Source organism: Acomys russatus, chromosome 10, assembly GCF_903995435.1.
Source record: "Acomys russatus chromosome 10, mAcoRus1.1, whole genome shotgun sequence".
In the NCBI taxonomy this organism is placed as follows: Eukaryota; Metazoa; Chordata; class Mammalia; order Rodentia; family Muridae; genus Acomys; species Acomys russatus.
The window spans coordinates 51,470,291-51,482,682 of record NC_067146.1 but is presented as its reverse complement, the minus strand read 5'-3'; the positions used below and the strand labels follow the sequence as shown (position 1 = coordinate 51,482,682).

The window sequence follows — 12,392 nt, the reverse complement described above, 5'->3', positions numbered from 1 at the left end:
AGTGCAATCGCTCCCAGGAACTGAGTCTAAAAGGGTCTACTTCTCCTGTTCCCATTAACCTCTTTTCTCTCCTGTCTAGGATAGATAGGTTGGAAGGGAGGCATAAGCACTAAAGAACCCCAAACAAAGTAAGTTTGAAAAAGTATGAAGCCTACAGCCATTCCGTCAGCACTGAAGCCAGGACTGCTGTGGCTCCGCAGGGTTGGGCATGAACAACCACAGATAACAGAAGGCTTGCTCATAAGCTTCCAAGTAGAGATGAACAGGGTGGGCAGGACCAGTGTGATGAGGCCCTCCTGATGAAGACGAGCTGCTGCTACCAACCCGGTAAGTACTGCAAGGTGGACAACCCTGGCTTATTGCCATCAGAAACTAATTAAATGATTTTGAACTATGGGAACCCCCAATTCTAGAGAGCAAAAAGAGAAGAATTATGAAATAATTTCCCATAGATGGAAGGAACAGATTGCTTTTGCTTGGCTTTTGCCACATGCTGAACCACACTGATCTCAGTGACATCAGCAATGACCTTTAATACAAAGGAGTGAGTGAGGGAGGCCATTCTGACAGGAAATAAGGAACAATGACATTCTGCAAAAGAGGGCTTTGCCAGCTATCAGCTGGTAACGCGAATAAGCTATTTTCGGCTACACAAATGGCGGTGTGACATTCACACAAAAGAAATAAAAGGAATAAACCCCAAACAAGATGTATTTGACATAACGCGAGGTGGCATTTTTTAAAAGCAACATTTCAGACATTTGGTTAAATGATAGTTTTAGAATATCTGAAATTAATGTTTGCTATAACTACTGCTGGAGACAGATTTGAGAAGCCCGCCTCACACTCAGGATCACAACACTACCACAAAAGAAACAGCTTCTAAAATGTATGACCCAAATGGCCAAAGATGTCATCATCAATCAATGAGAATAGAATTGGAGTCCACGTTGGAAAACAGAACAAATCTTTAGTTAAAAATCACACTGGAAAATACTGCAAAAATGGTATATTTAACTTTGAAAAGTCCAAATTTATCTCTGAAGAAATCTTAGAAATAGGGACAAATCTTTTCTGTCTGACTTTCATACAATATTGCTGCTTTCTCACAACGCTTAGTAAACAGTGCTGCTTCTTGCAAATAACCTAATGACTCTGCATATACAACAAGCTCCTTGACAATTGCACCTGAGACTAAAGAGGAAGATTTATTAACCACATTTAGCATTCCAACAACAGAGGCTCGAAGCAAATGTTATTTATGTCATCACTGGCAAGTCCCCAAGAGATATTTGATAAATATCCTTGTTGCATCATCAGATACAAAATTATTGAGCATTTGATTTTCTTTCACTTGTCAAACTACAACTTGATTTTTCAGTGTCTGAGGGTTATGCATACTAGAGCTGTGCTTTTTTGATTCCTGGTACTTTATCTTAGCTGAGTATGACAGTGGATTAGGAAAAGCTTTGTTGGTTTGATTGGCAATGTACATTATACACATCATTATAATGAGATTCCCCCGTTCTCTCTCTCTCTCTCTCTCTCTCTCTCTCTCTCTCTCTCTCTCTCTCTCTCTCTCTCTCTCTCTCTCTCTCTCTCTCTCTCACACACACACACACACACACACACAGCAGCAGCAGCAGCAGCAGCAGCAGTGGCACTGATGAACTGATGAAAAACAGAAATGAGAAACAGGCCACATAGTACTGATTTTCGGTCGGTGTGAGATGGTGGCCACTCTCACTCACTGCAGACCTCTGCCTGTCTTCCAAGCTCTTCCACGCAAGGCATTCAAGAGTTACCTGCAGCACCATCCCTGACCTTAGAAGTATGTTTTGCACCACCTTTCACTTGAAAGAGCACCTAATTATTATATTTAGTGGACTATTCACAGCTAACTTTGGCCATTCACAGTTACCATGCACCCTCCCACCTTCCTTCCCTTCCTATCTCCACAGTATGTAACAGAAGTGCCTTTACAAAAGTTTATTCTGGCGGAAGTACAGTCTGGCAGTGTGGTCACAGTTAAAATTAAGAAGGTTAGGATTCTAATAATTGCTCAGGGAAGAGCCTCTATAGTGTTCAAGGACTTGTCCTAGGTGCTCAATTCTTCCTACTCTTTTAATATAGACTCTCCTTGTGTAGAAATAATGAAAGCATGGAGTTTTCATGGGGACTTAACAAAATTCCTGGAATTAGAGCCTATGGAAGCCCTAACTTTGAATTCTGACTGAGTTTCTGGGGTGGTTGTTCAAACAGAAGTGCACTGAACTAATAGTAAGAAATAGCATATTTTTTTTTTTCTGGAGCAAAATTCTCCCCCATGTTTTTTCAAACTCTAGAATAAAAATGACAAGCAAGAAAGTTCAATTTGTTTAAAAGAATAGCAAGCAATTTTAATAATCATGATGTGGCATCAAGCTAAGTGTCCAGTAGATGAGACAATTGTGCTGTACGCACACAATGGACGGCCAGCTATCCTTAAAAATGGTAATTCTCATTTTCAACAACACGGACAAACCTAGACATCATATTGAACAGGAAAGGCTGAGGTCAGAGGCCCGGCTCCCATGTCTTCCCTGGCCTGGTGGATTGTATCCTTCGAAGCACAAGGCAAAACAAGCATTTCTTCCCTGAAACTGCTCCTTGCCAGGCACTTGGTCAAAGCAGTGAAAAAGCAGTGCAGTCATTATAGTAAACAGCAATACTCCACGGACTTACTTAGATATGCTGTCTAAAAATGACTATTAGAAGCAAGGAGTAGAAACATGGTTGGTAGAGACCGATGGACTGTGGGCTGGGGAGATTTGCTCAAAACCTACCAAATTTTAATTAGAAATGAACAATAAATTCAAGACATTTGTTCTATGGCATGATTACTGTGGAGATGGATTTTGATTTTGATTGGATTATGGACCACCTGGGCCTCTGTGAAGCACACATCTGGGTGTGTCTGAGGATGATTATAGAGGAAGTTAACTGAGTGTATAACATCGACCCTGAGTGTGAGTTGGTGGGCACCTTGGGCTGAAAGAAAAGAGGAAAAGGAAAAAGTCAGTCAAACTCTAGAATTTTTCTTTATGTGCTAACCAATCCACTGAGGTGTGAGCAAGCAGCTTCCCAGCACTTCCTTGAGGAGCTGCCTCCACCACCACATCTTGCCTGAACTCTGAACCATGAGTTTAAAAAAATCTTCCTTTTCTAAACCTGCTTCTTGTCAAGTATTGGGCTGTGGTGTTGAGAAAAGCCACACTGATTATAGCTGATAACAAGATGTTCACTTGGGCATTTGTAATACAGATGCTCTCATGAGAAAATAAGCAAGTAAGGCAATGGATAGGTTAACAGCAGTTAACCATCCACAACATATCAGAACAATATGCCGCATTTAGTCAACACGGATGATCCTCATGGTCAATGGAAAAACAAAGAATAGTGGGTGATTGAGATGGATCTAAAGACAGCTAGCAGAAGAAAACAGGGCTATCACAGCCTTCCAAACTGAGGAAGAAAAGGGGAAGTCCATAAAACTTCTGCAAATAAATTCTGCTCATTAAAATTCTGTCTAATATTACTGTATCTGTAACTTCTCCTCGAGGAGCTTCTAATCGTGTTGGCCCATAATCTACAATTGTCCATACAAGGAGTGGGAAGGGCTCTGCATCATCCACAAGAAAGCTTTGTTTCTGGATGTTACTGAGCAAGGCATCCTTGGCATTTGATGTCTAAAAAGCCTTTGTTCCCTCATAACATTCTAAACCACATAGTTTTGTAGACTGGACTGGGAATCCAGTTGCTATAAAGAGGACCACGGGAAAGACCGGGCAGAAGGTAAGTATCCTAAAATGTTTAACCAAGACAACAGCAACAAAACAGGCCAACCAGCGGAAGTCTGCGCATTTGTAGATTTCAATTTAGAAAACTAAAGACAAAGAGACCAAACTCTGTGATGCTTGCACTTGAAACTAAACAGCTGGGCTCCAGAGGCAAGAGACTAGATGCTCAGGGGCCTGCCACTAAGTGCCTTTGGTGCCAATAGTGAGTCACATACAGTATCCTGTCTGGTAAGATATATTGTAAGAAAGCAGGTTCTCATGTCTGAAATGGTAACCCCTGCAGCTAGCACATATTTTCATTAAAATGAGGAAATTGCATAGGATAAGCATTTCTTCTTTCTTAACAGTACTGCCTTATTTATATGACAGGGGGTAATGTAGTGTGTTGTGCTGTTTATTCTTTCTGACTATATGCCACATGCAACCATGGAGACTACTAAGCTTTGTCAGGTGAGTTGGCTGAGACAGGGCTGTGGGAGGGAAGATGGAAGCTGGTTGGCTGGAGTGTCGTTTTGTAAGCTCTAAAGAACTTTCCTGATGGGAGTGTCATGTGAACATTAAAAACTCTACCCTTTTTGTGTGGTAACCTTGATTACATTTAGTTAGTAAGGTTATGGCCATTGAATGGCAGAGTTCAGCAGCTGGCAAAAGTGTGTCCTGAAGCTTCCAGGTTGACCTGCTGGTAACTACAAAGTTGTGATTTGTAGATGGAAGATGACTAGTGGGAAAGGCTGGGCTGGCTTCACACATGGTCATCACAAGTGACTGGCTGAGCCTCAGACTAAGGCTGAAACTTATAATATGTTCGTATCCTTCCTTTACAGCTAAAATACAGAGGTACACAATTAAGGGGGGGTGTATGAAAAACAGATAGATGATAGGAAGTGCCACACATTAATATCTCTTTCTGATGCACACTGCTGCTGGTCTTGTGCCCACGAGTGGGAGGATCTTGGTCTCCAACACCATGGAACTGAGCCACACAGCATTTTAGTCATGGAACCAAAAGGTGATGTTTGTTGCTCAAACTGTCTGTTTTCTGTGATAGGAAGCCCCTAAATGCCAAACATAATTACAGTCATTATTTTTGAATGAATGTTGTAATTAATTCACACTGAAGGGATACTTTTTTTTTTTTTTTTAAAAAGAAAGATGAGACATTCAATGTAATTATTGTCTTTTTAATAGATGCATGGCCCTTAAAGCTATCCAGGTAGAGACTTAGGGTAAGAACAGTGTTAATGAAGAGCTCCTCTGACTATATATGATTTCAGCGTTGTTTTCATACACTAGGATGTGAAGGGCCTTCTGAAGGTGACCTATTGGCTTCACAATCTTTAAGGAAGTAAAAACAAAATGCTGATTATAACAGTAAGCTATCACACTAATTAATATCGAGAAAACCAAAGGTTTGTTTTAAAACCTGAATCATTTTCCTTCTCTTGCTGTTTAATAAATTCTTTGGAAATAAATAGATGTCATACCTAATAAACTGAATAGTTTCCAATAGGCAAAGAAAGAAAAGATAACCTCCATCCCTCTATCTTTGCCACATTCTCTGTCACCTTTCCTGTTTAGCTGAAAGCATATCCTTAGGTGGTCCCTCTTAGAAACTTACTCTTACTGTGTCTCTCTATCCATGAACCCATGTTTCTTCTTTACTATAAGGGCTTCTTTGTCTCTTATATATACACCATATGGAAGAAGAGATGCTGTGACTGGGAGATGAGGATGGAGAGGCCCAGCCACTGACCTTGTCCTCAATCCCATCTCTGTGACCCAACCAGGAATGGAGCTTAGCATCTCCATGAACCCTAGGAGACTCTGGAGCTCAGGAAGAAAATGCGTTTCCAGGGGATACAGTGCCTTATCACTGAGTGACAAATTATTACAGTGGCTGAAATTCTGCAGACATTTCCTAATTTGACACATGTCTTCCTGTATTTATAAAGCACAAAAAATAATTGGAAAAGTCTTTTATTTTCACTAGTTGGGCATGTTATGTCTGACGTGAACTTTAAATATATAAAGAACTTTTACACCACTCACATTACAAAAAATGGGAGAGATCCAAGATGGTGGCACAGATCACACACCATTTCTGATCAGCAGGACAACCAGGACTGCACAGTGACCCAAAGACAAAGCTGAGAGCTACAAAACAACAGTGCTGCTGATTCTCAGGTGAGAAGGATACACAGTGTGGGGAGCACGGGAGGGTCTGACCCCGGCCACCCAACTAACCCACAGAAAAGTCCTGGGGAACAACCCACATTAGCCTCCATCTTCAGAAAGACTGTGAGACACCCATGCAGCTTTGGGTACTCTCTGCCCACCTGCTGTTTACCAGATCTGGGACATAGAGCATACAGACAGAGATGAGTCCCGGCACTCACCACAATCCACATTAGCTGTCATCTTGCTAGCAGCTTCGGGCTTTGATCTCTCTCTGCTTGCCTGCAGCCTACTGGCCTGGCCCATCTAGGTCACAGAGCAGACAGGCAGAGCAGAGACCTACGCAGGCCACATTCCACATTAGCTGCCATTCCATGAGCAGCTTTGGGCTCAGATCTCTGCTTACCGGCCTATCCCATGTGGGACACAGCAGGTAAGCAGAGTCCTGATATCTTAAGGAGGCCTGTGGGGCACCCCAGGAGCTTTGGGCTCTGATCCTCCTCAGAAACCCAGATGCTTACCAGCCTGGGCCATCTGGGACACAGAGCAGATAGGCAGAGCCCTGCCCTCTCAAAAAGGACTATAGGGCACCTGAGCAGCTTTGGGCTTGGAACTCTATCAGCTTACTCTTCTCCTGCTTGACCCAATTGGGATACAGACAGAGAACCCAGCAGAGCTGAACTGGGTGAAGGCTCAAACACCCACTGTCCATCATCCTGAGGAGGCCTTTGGGGAGCCCTAGCAAACAACCCTCAGCTTAGAGCTCTCATTACTTGCTCACAACCTGTCTGGCCCACATGGGACACAGAAAGCAACTCCATTGGAGGAACCTCTAGGCCTGATAACACTAGAGATAACCAGATGCCTAGAGGCCAGTGCAAAAAGACTAGTAATAAAAGTCAAGCCATATGACACCACCAGAAACCAGTGATCCTACCACAGCAAGCCCTGGAGATATGAATACCAATGAAGCACAAGAAGAAGACTTTAAATCTGAGGTGATGAAAATGATAGAAGCCTTTAAACAAGAAAATAAATCACTCAAAGAAATACAGGAAAATGCCTTCAAACAGATGAAGAAATTAAATAAATCCTATAAAGAATTACAAGAAAATTCATCCAAACAGATGAAGGAATTGAATAAATCCTATAAAGAATTCTAGGAAAATTCAATCAAATGGGAGAAAGAAATGAATAAAACTACTCAAGAACTAAAGAGGGAATTAGAAGCAACAAAGAAAACACAAGAAAATGGACCTAACATATTTACAGAACACAAAAGACTACAACTTCTTTACAGCACCTCATAGAACCTTCTCCAAAATTGACCATACACTTGGTCGCAAAGCAAACCTCAACAGATAGAAAATCCAAATAATCTCTTGCATTTTATCAGACCACCACGGATTAAATCTGGAACTAAAGAATAAAAGAAATAGCAGAAAGCCTACAAACTCATGGAAACTGACCAATTCTCAACTCAATGACCTTTGGGTAAGGGATGAAATAAAAAGAGAAAAACATCCTAGAATTCAATGAAACTGAAGGTACAACATACCCAAACTTATGGGACACAATGAAAGCCATGCTAAGAGGAAGGTTCATAGCACTAACTGCCTTTATAAAGAAACTGGAGAGATCCCATAATAGCTACTTAACAGCACACCTGAAAGCTCTAGAACAAAAAGAAGTAGACATGCACAAGAGGAGTAACAGCTGGAAATCATCAAACTCAGGGCTGAAATAAATAAATTAGAAACAGAGAAAACAATCCAAAGAATCAATGAAACCAAGAGCTGGTTCTTTGAGAAAATCAACAGGATACACAAACCCTAAGCCAAACTAACTAGACGGCAGAGGGAGACTATTCAAATTAACAAAATAAGAAATGAAAAGGGAAACATAATGACAGACACCAAGGAAATCCAAAGAATCATCAGATCTTACTTCAAAAGCCTATATGCCACAAAGTTTGAAAACCTAAATTAAATGGACACTTTTCTTGATAGCTACCAACTACCAAAATTGAATCAAGACCAGGTAAACAAATTGAATAGTCCTATAACACCTAAAGAAATATAAGCAGTCATCAAAAGTCTCCCAACCAAAAAAAGCCCAGGACCAGATGGATTCAGTGCAAAATTCTAGCAGACCTTCAAAAAAGAGCTAATACCAATACTCTTCAAACTTTCCCACAAAATAGAACCAGAAGGAATATTACCAAACTCATTCTATGAGGCCACAGTCACCTTGATACCCAAACCACAGAAAGAATCAACAAAGAAAGAGAATTTCAGACCAATTTCTCTCATGAACATTGATGCAAAAATACTGAATAAAATGCTCACAAACCAAATTCAAGAAAACATAAAACATATCATTCACCATGACCAAGTAGGCTTCATCCCAAGCATGCAGGGGTGGCTCAATATATGGAAATTCATCAATGTAATTCATCATATAAACAAACTGAAATAGAAAAACCACATAATCATTTCCTTAGATGCCAAAAAAGTATTTGACAAAATCCAACACATATTCATGTTAAAAGCCCTGGATAGAGCAGGGATACAAGGCACATACCTAAACATAATAAAGACAATATACAACAAGCCTATAGCCAACATCAAACTAAATGGAGAGAAATTTAAACCAATTCCACTGAAATCAGGGACAAGACAAGGCTGTCCACTCTCTCCGTATGTCTTTAATATAGTACTTGAAGTCCTAGCTAGAGCAATAAGACAACTAAAGGAGATCAAGGGGATACAAATTGTAAAGGAAGAAGCCAAACTATCACTATTTGAGGATGATATAATAGTTTACATAAGTGACCCCAACATTTTCATTAAGGAACTCCTACAACTGATAAACACCTTCAGCAAAGTGGCTGGATACAAAATCAATTCAAAGACAGTAGCCCTACTATACGCAAATGACAAACAGGCTAAGAAAGAAATTAGGGAAACAAAACTTTTCATAATAGCCACAAACAATAGAAAGTACCTTGGTGTGACTCTAACCAAGAAAGCAAAAGACTTGTATGAAAAAAAATTCAAATCTCTGAAGAAGAATTTGAAGATTTCTGAAGATGAAAAGATCTCCCATGCTCATGGATCAGGAGAATCAACATAGTAAAATGGCCCTCTTACCAAAAGCAACCTACAGATTCAATGCAATCCCCATCAAAATACCTACACAATTCTATACCAACCTCAAAAGACTAATTCTCACTGCATATAAAAAACAAAAACCCCAGAATAGCTAAAACAATTCTGTACAATAAAAGGTCTTTTGGAGGAATCTCCGTCCTGGATCTCAAGCTGTTCTATACAGCAACAGTAATAAAAACAGCATGGCACTGGCATAGAAATGGGATGGTTGATCAATGGAATTGAATCAAAGACCTAGAAATAAACCCACACACCTATGGACACGAGAAAAACAAAAACAAAAAACAAATTCATACGATGGATAAAAGATAGCACCTTCAACAAATCTTGTGGTCTAACTGGATTGCTATATGTAGAAAAATGCAAATAGATCCATATCTATCACCCTGTACAAAACGGAAGTCCAAATGGATTAAAGACCTTAACATAAAACCAGACACACTAAATCTGTTAGAAGAAAAAGTGGGGAAGAACCCTGAGCACAGGAGACAACTTCCTGAACTTTAATATCAACCATTAATAAATGGGATTTATGAAACTGAAAAGCTTCTGTAAGGCAAAGGGCACTGTCAACAGAACAAAATGACAGCCTACAGACTGGAAAAATATCTTCACCAACCCTACATCTGACATAAGGCTAATATCCAAAATATATAAAGAACTCAAGAAATTAAACACCACCAAATCAAATGACCCAATTATAAAATGGGGTACAGAACTAAACAGAGGAATATGAAATGGCTGAGAAACACTTAAAGAAATGTTCAACATCTTTAGTTATTAGGGAAATGCAAAATAACATGACTCAGAGATTCCATCTTACACCCATCTGAATGGCAAAGATCAAAAACTCAAGTGACAGCACATGCTGGTGAGGAAGTAGAGAAAGGGAACACTCTTTCATTGCTGGGAAGTACAATTGTGGGAGTGCAAACTTGTATAACCACTTTGGAAATCAATCTGGTACTTTCTCAGAAAATTGGGAATAGGGCTAACTCACGACCCAGATATTCCACTCCTTGGCATATGCTGGAAAGATGCTCCACCACACAACAAGGACATTTGCTCAACTATGTTCATAGCAGCTATATTTGTAATAGCCACACTGTGGAAACAACCTAGATGTGCCTCAACTGAAGAATGGGTAAAGAAACTGTGATACATTTACACTATGGAATACTACTTAGCTATTAAAAACAAGGAAATCGTGAAAATTGGAAAATTGCAGGCAAATGCATGGAACTAGAAAGATCATCCTAAGGGAGGTAAACAAGACCCAGAAAGACTTGCATGGTATATGCTCACTCATAAACGGATATTAGCTACATGATACAGGATGTTTACACTACAACACAGAGATTGATGCACCGACCAAGGACCATTTATGATGTGTACCTGGACCTCCTGCTCAGATGTAGTAGCACAGTCTCCTTGTAGGTCCCACAATATGGAGAGTAGAGACTTCTGACATGGACTCTGCCCCCAACTTGGATCACTTCCCACTGGCAGGGCGGCCTTCTTAGGCAACAGAGGAAAAGGTTACAGGTAGTACAGATGAGACTTAATAGGTCAGATGTTAGTGAGAAGGGCTCCCCTTTCTGAGGACTAGGGAAGGGGAGGGAGAGGGCCTGAGGGAGGAAGGGGGATTGGAAGGGGGATAGGGAGGGGGATATAATTGGGATGTAAAGAATTTAGACTGCAGAACAAGCAGGTAACTTATATTGCTAATCCCACTACATGGGCATATCTCTGAGACTGGCTGAGACATGAATGTCTAGGCATAGACAGTGCTTCTTATTGGCTACAGAATCCCTGTGATTTATTATTAGATGCCATTCTTTGTATGGCGTGAATGAAGATTTACAGATTTTTTTTTCCTGCTTATACAAAGAGCAGAGAAGTAGCCTTAATCAGTCTGTGCATCAGGCACACCTTATACATTTATAATTTTAGGACTGTATAATGCTTGTGAGAAACGATATGTTTTCAGAACAAAAGAACCAGACACTCACTCTGGATCAGACATGACAGGAGTCATTCCTCTCAGCATTCTGGACACTGACATCCTGCATCCTTCATGTTCCAGCACCAAGTGCTTCCATTGCTGTGCCTCATCAGAACAGGACAGCTCCCAGGACAGTTTCGAAGAAATCTTCCAATACCAATTGGGCCAGCATTTCAGACTGGCCTACACAGGATTCCAATTGAGCCTGGAATTTCTCAACATTTAGAAACTGGACCACAAATGCTATTTTTCGCTGGTTTAACCATTTCCCCCCAATTTTATTTGGGTCCATACAAAGGTATTAATCGTCTCAAATCATCTGGAAGAAACCTTAAAAGAATGATGCCCCATTTCTCTTGAGGGGTGTTGGGTAGGTTTTTGGTTGCTTTCTATTTTCAATGAAAGTTGGTTATAAGTTATTATTGGTCTTAATTAGAGAGAAAACAAGGTTAGATTCAGCGATGTCTCTCTTTTCCTTTATCTTTCATTCTTTGGTTTGGCAATACGGGTTGAAAAGAAAGAAGGGGGAATATAGAAATATAGAGGGAAGATAGAACAAAAAGTAGATTAGTGAATCTTCTCCTCAACTCAAGGCCTTAATTGTTACTTACAAGGTTATTTTTTAATTCACTGGTGAAGAATTTCGTATATAAATGCAAAATAAGTTTAATTTTAGATACATTGGTATAGAATTCAAATGTAATATTATTCTTCACACACATTATATATACTTCTACTCTAATATGTGGTATTTTACCCATACAACACAATTTTAATACAAGGTTTACTTCCAATACTTTGAAAGTGCCAATGTATGACATTTAGGATAAATAAGTTTTACAAGTTAATTTTTAGTTGATCAAATCATGGTCTTATAAATTACTAGTCTATTTTTATCACAAGAATATGCATCCTAGGTGTAACAGATAGATATAATTCTATATAAAGGTAAGGTAAAATAGTTAGATAAGGTCTTCAAAAACCTCAGAGACATAAAGAATATGGCATTTAAAGATGTTATTATTTTAAAGATTCACTGACAATGAGACAGGTTAAGTCCTGGCAAAACCCAGCCTACCTCAAAGAAGATAATGAGCGTCAAAGCACATCCTTATGGAGATGGCTTCAAATGTGGCAAACAAGCCACTAGGCAAAATGTCCTCGTTTCTACCACAGACAGAATTCTAAAATGGGCAAGCT

General features: G+C 39.9%; 1 protein-coding gene across 3 annotated transcripts in view; it reads right to left on the bottom strand.

Moving 5' to 3' along the window:
* Lhfpl3 (LHFPL tetraspan subfamily member 3) overlaps positions 1-12,392 on the bottom strand; it is a 479,319-nt gene that overhangs the window by 233,076 nt on the left and 233,851 nt on the right. The window lies entirely within an intron of this gene.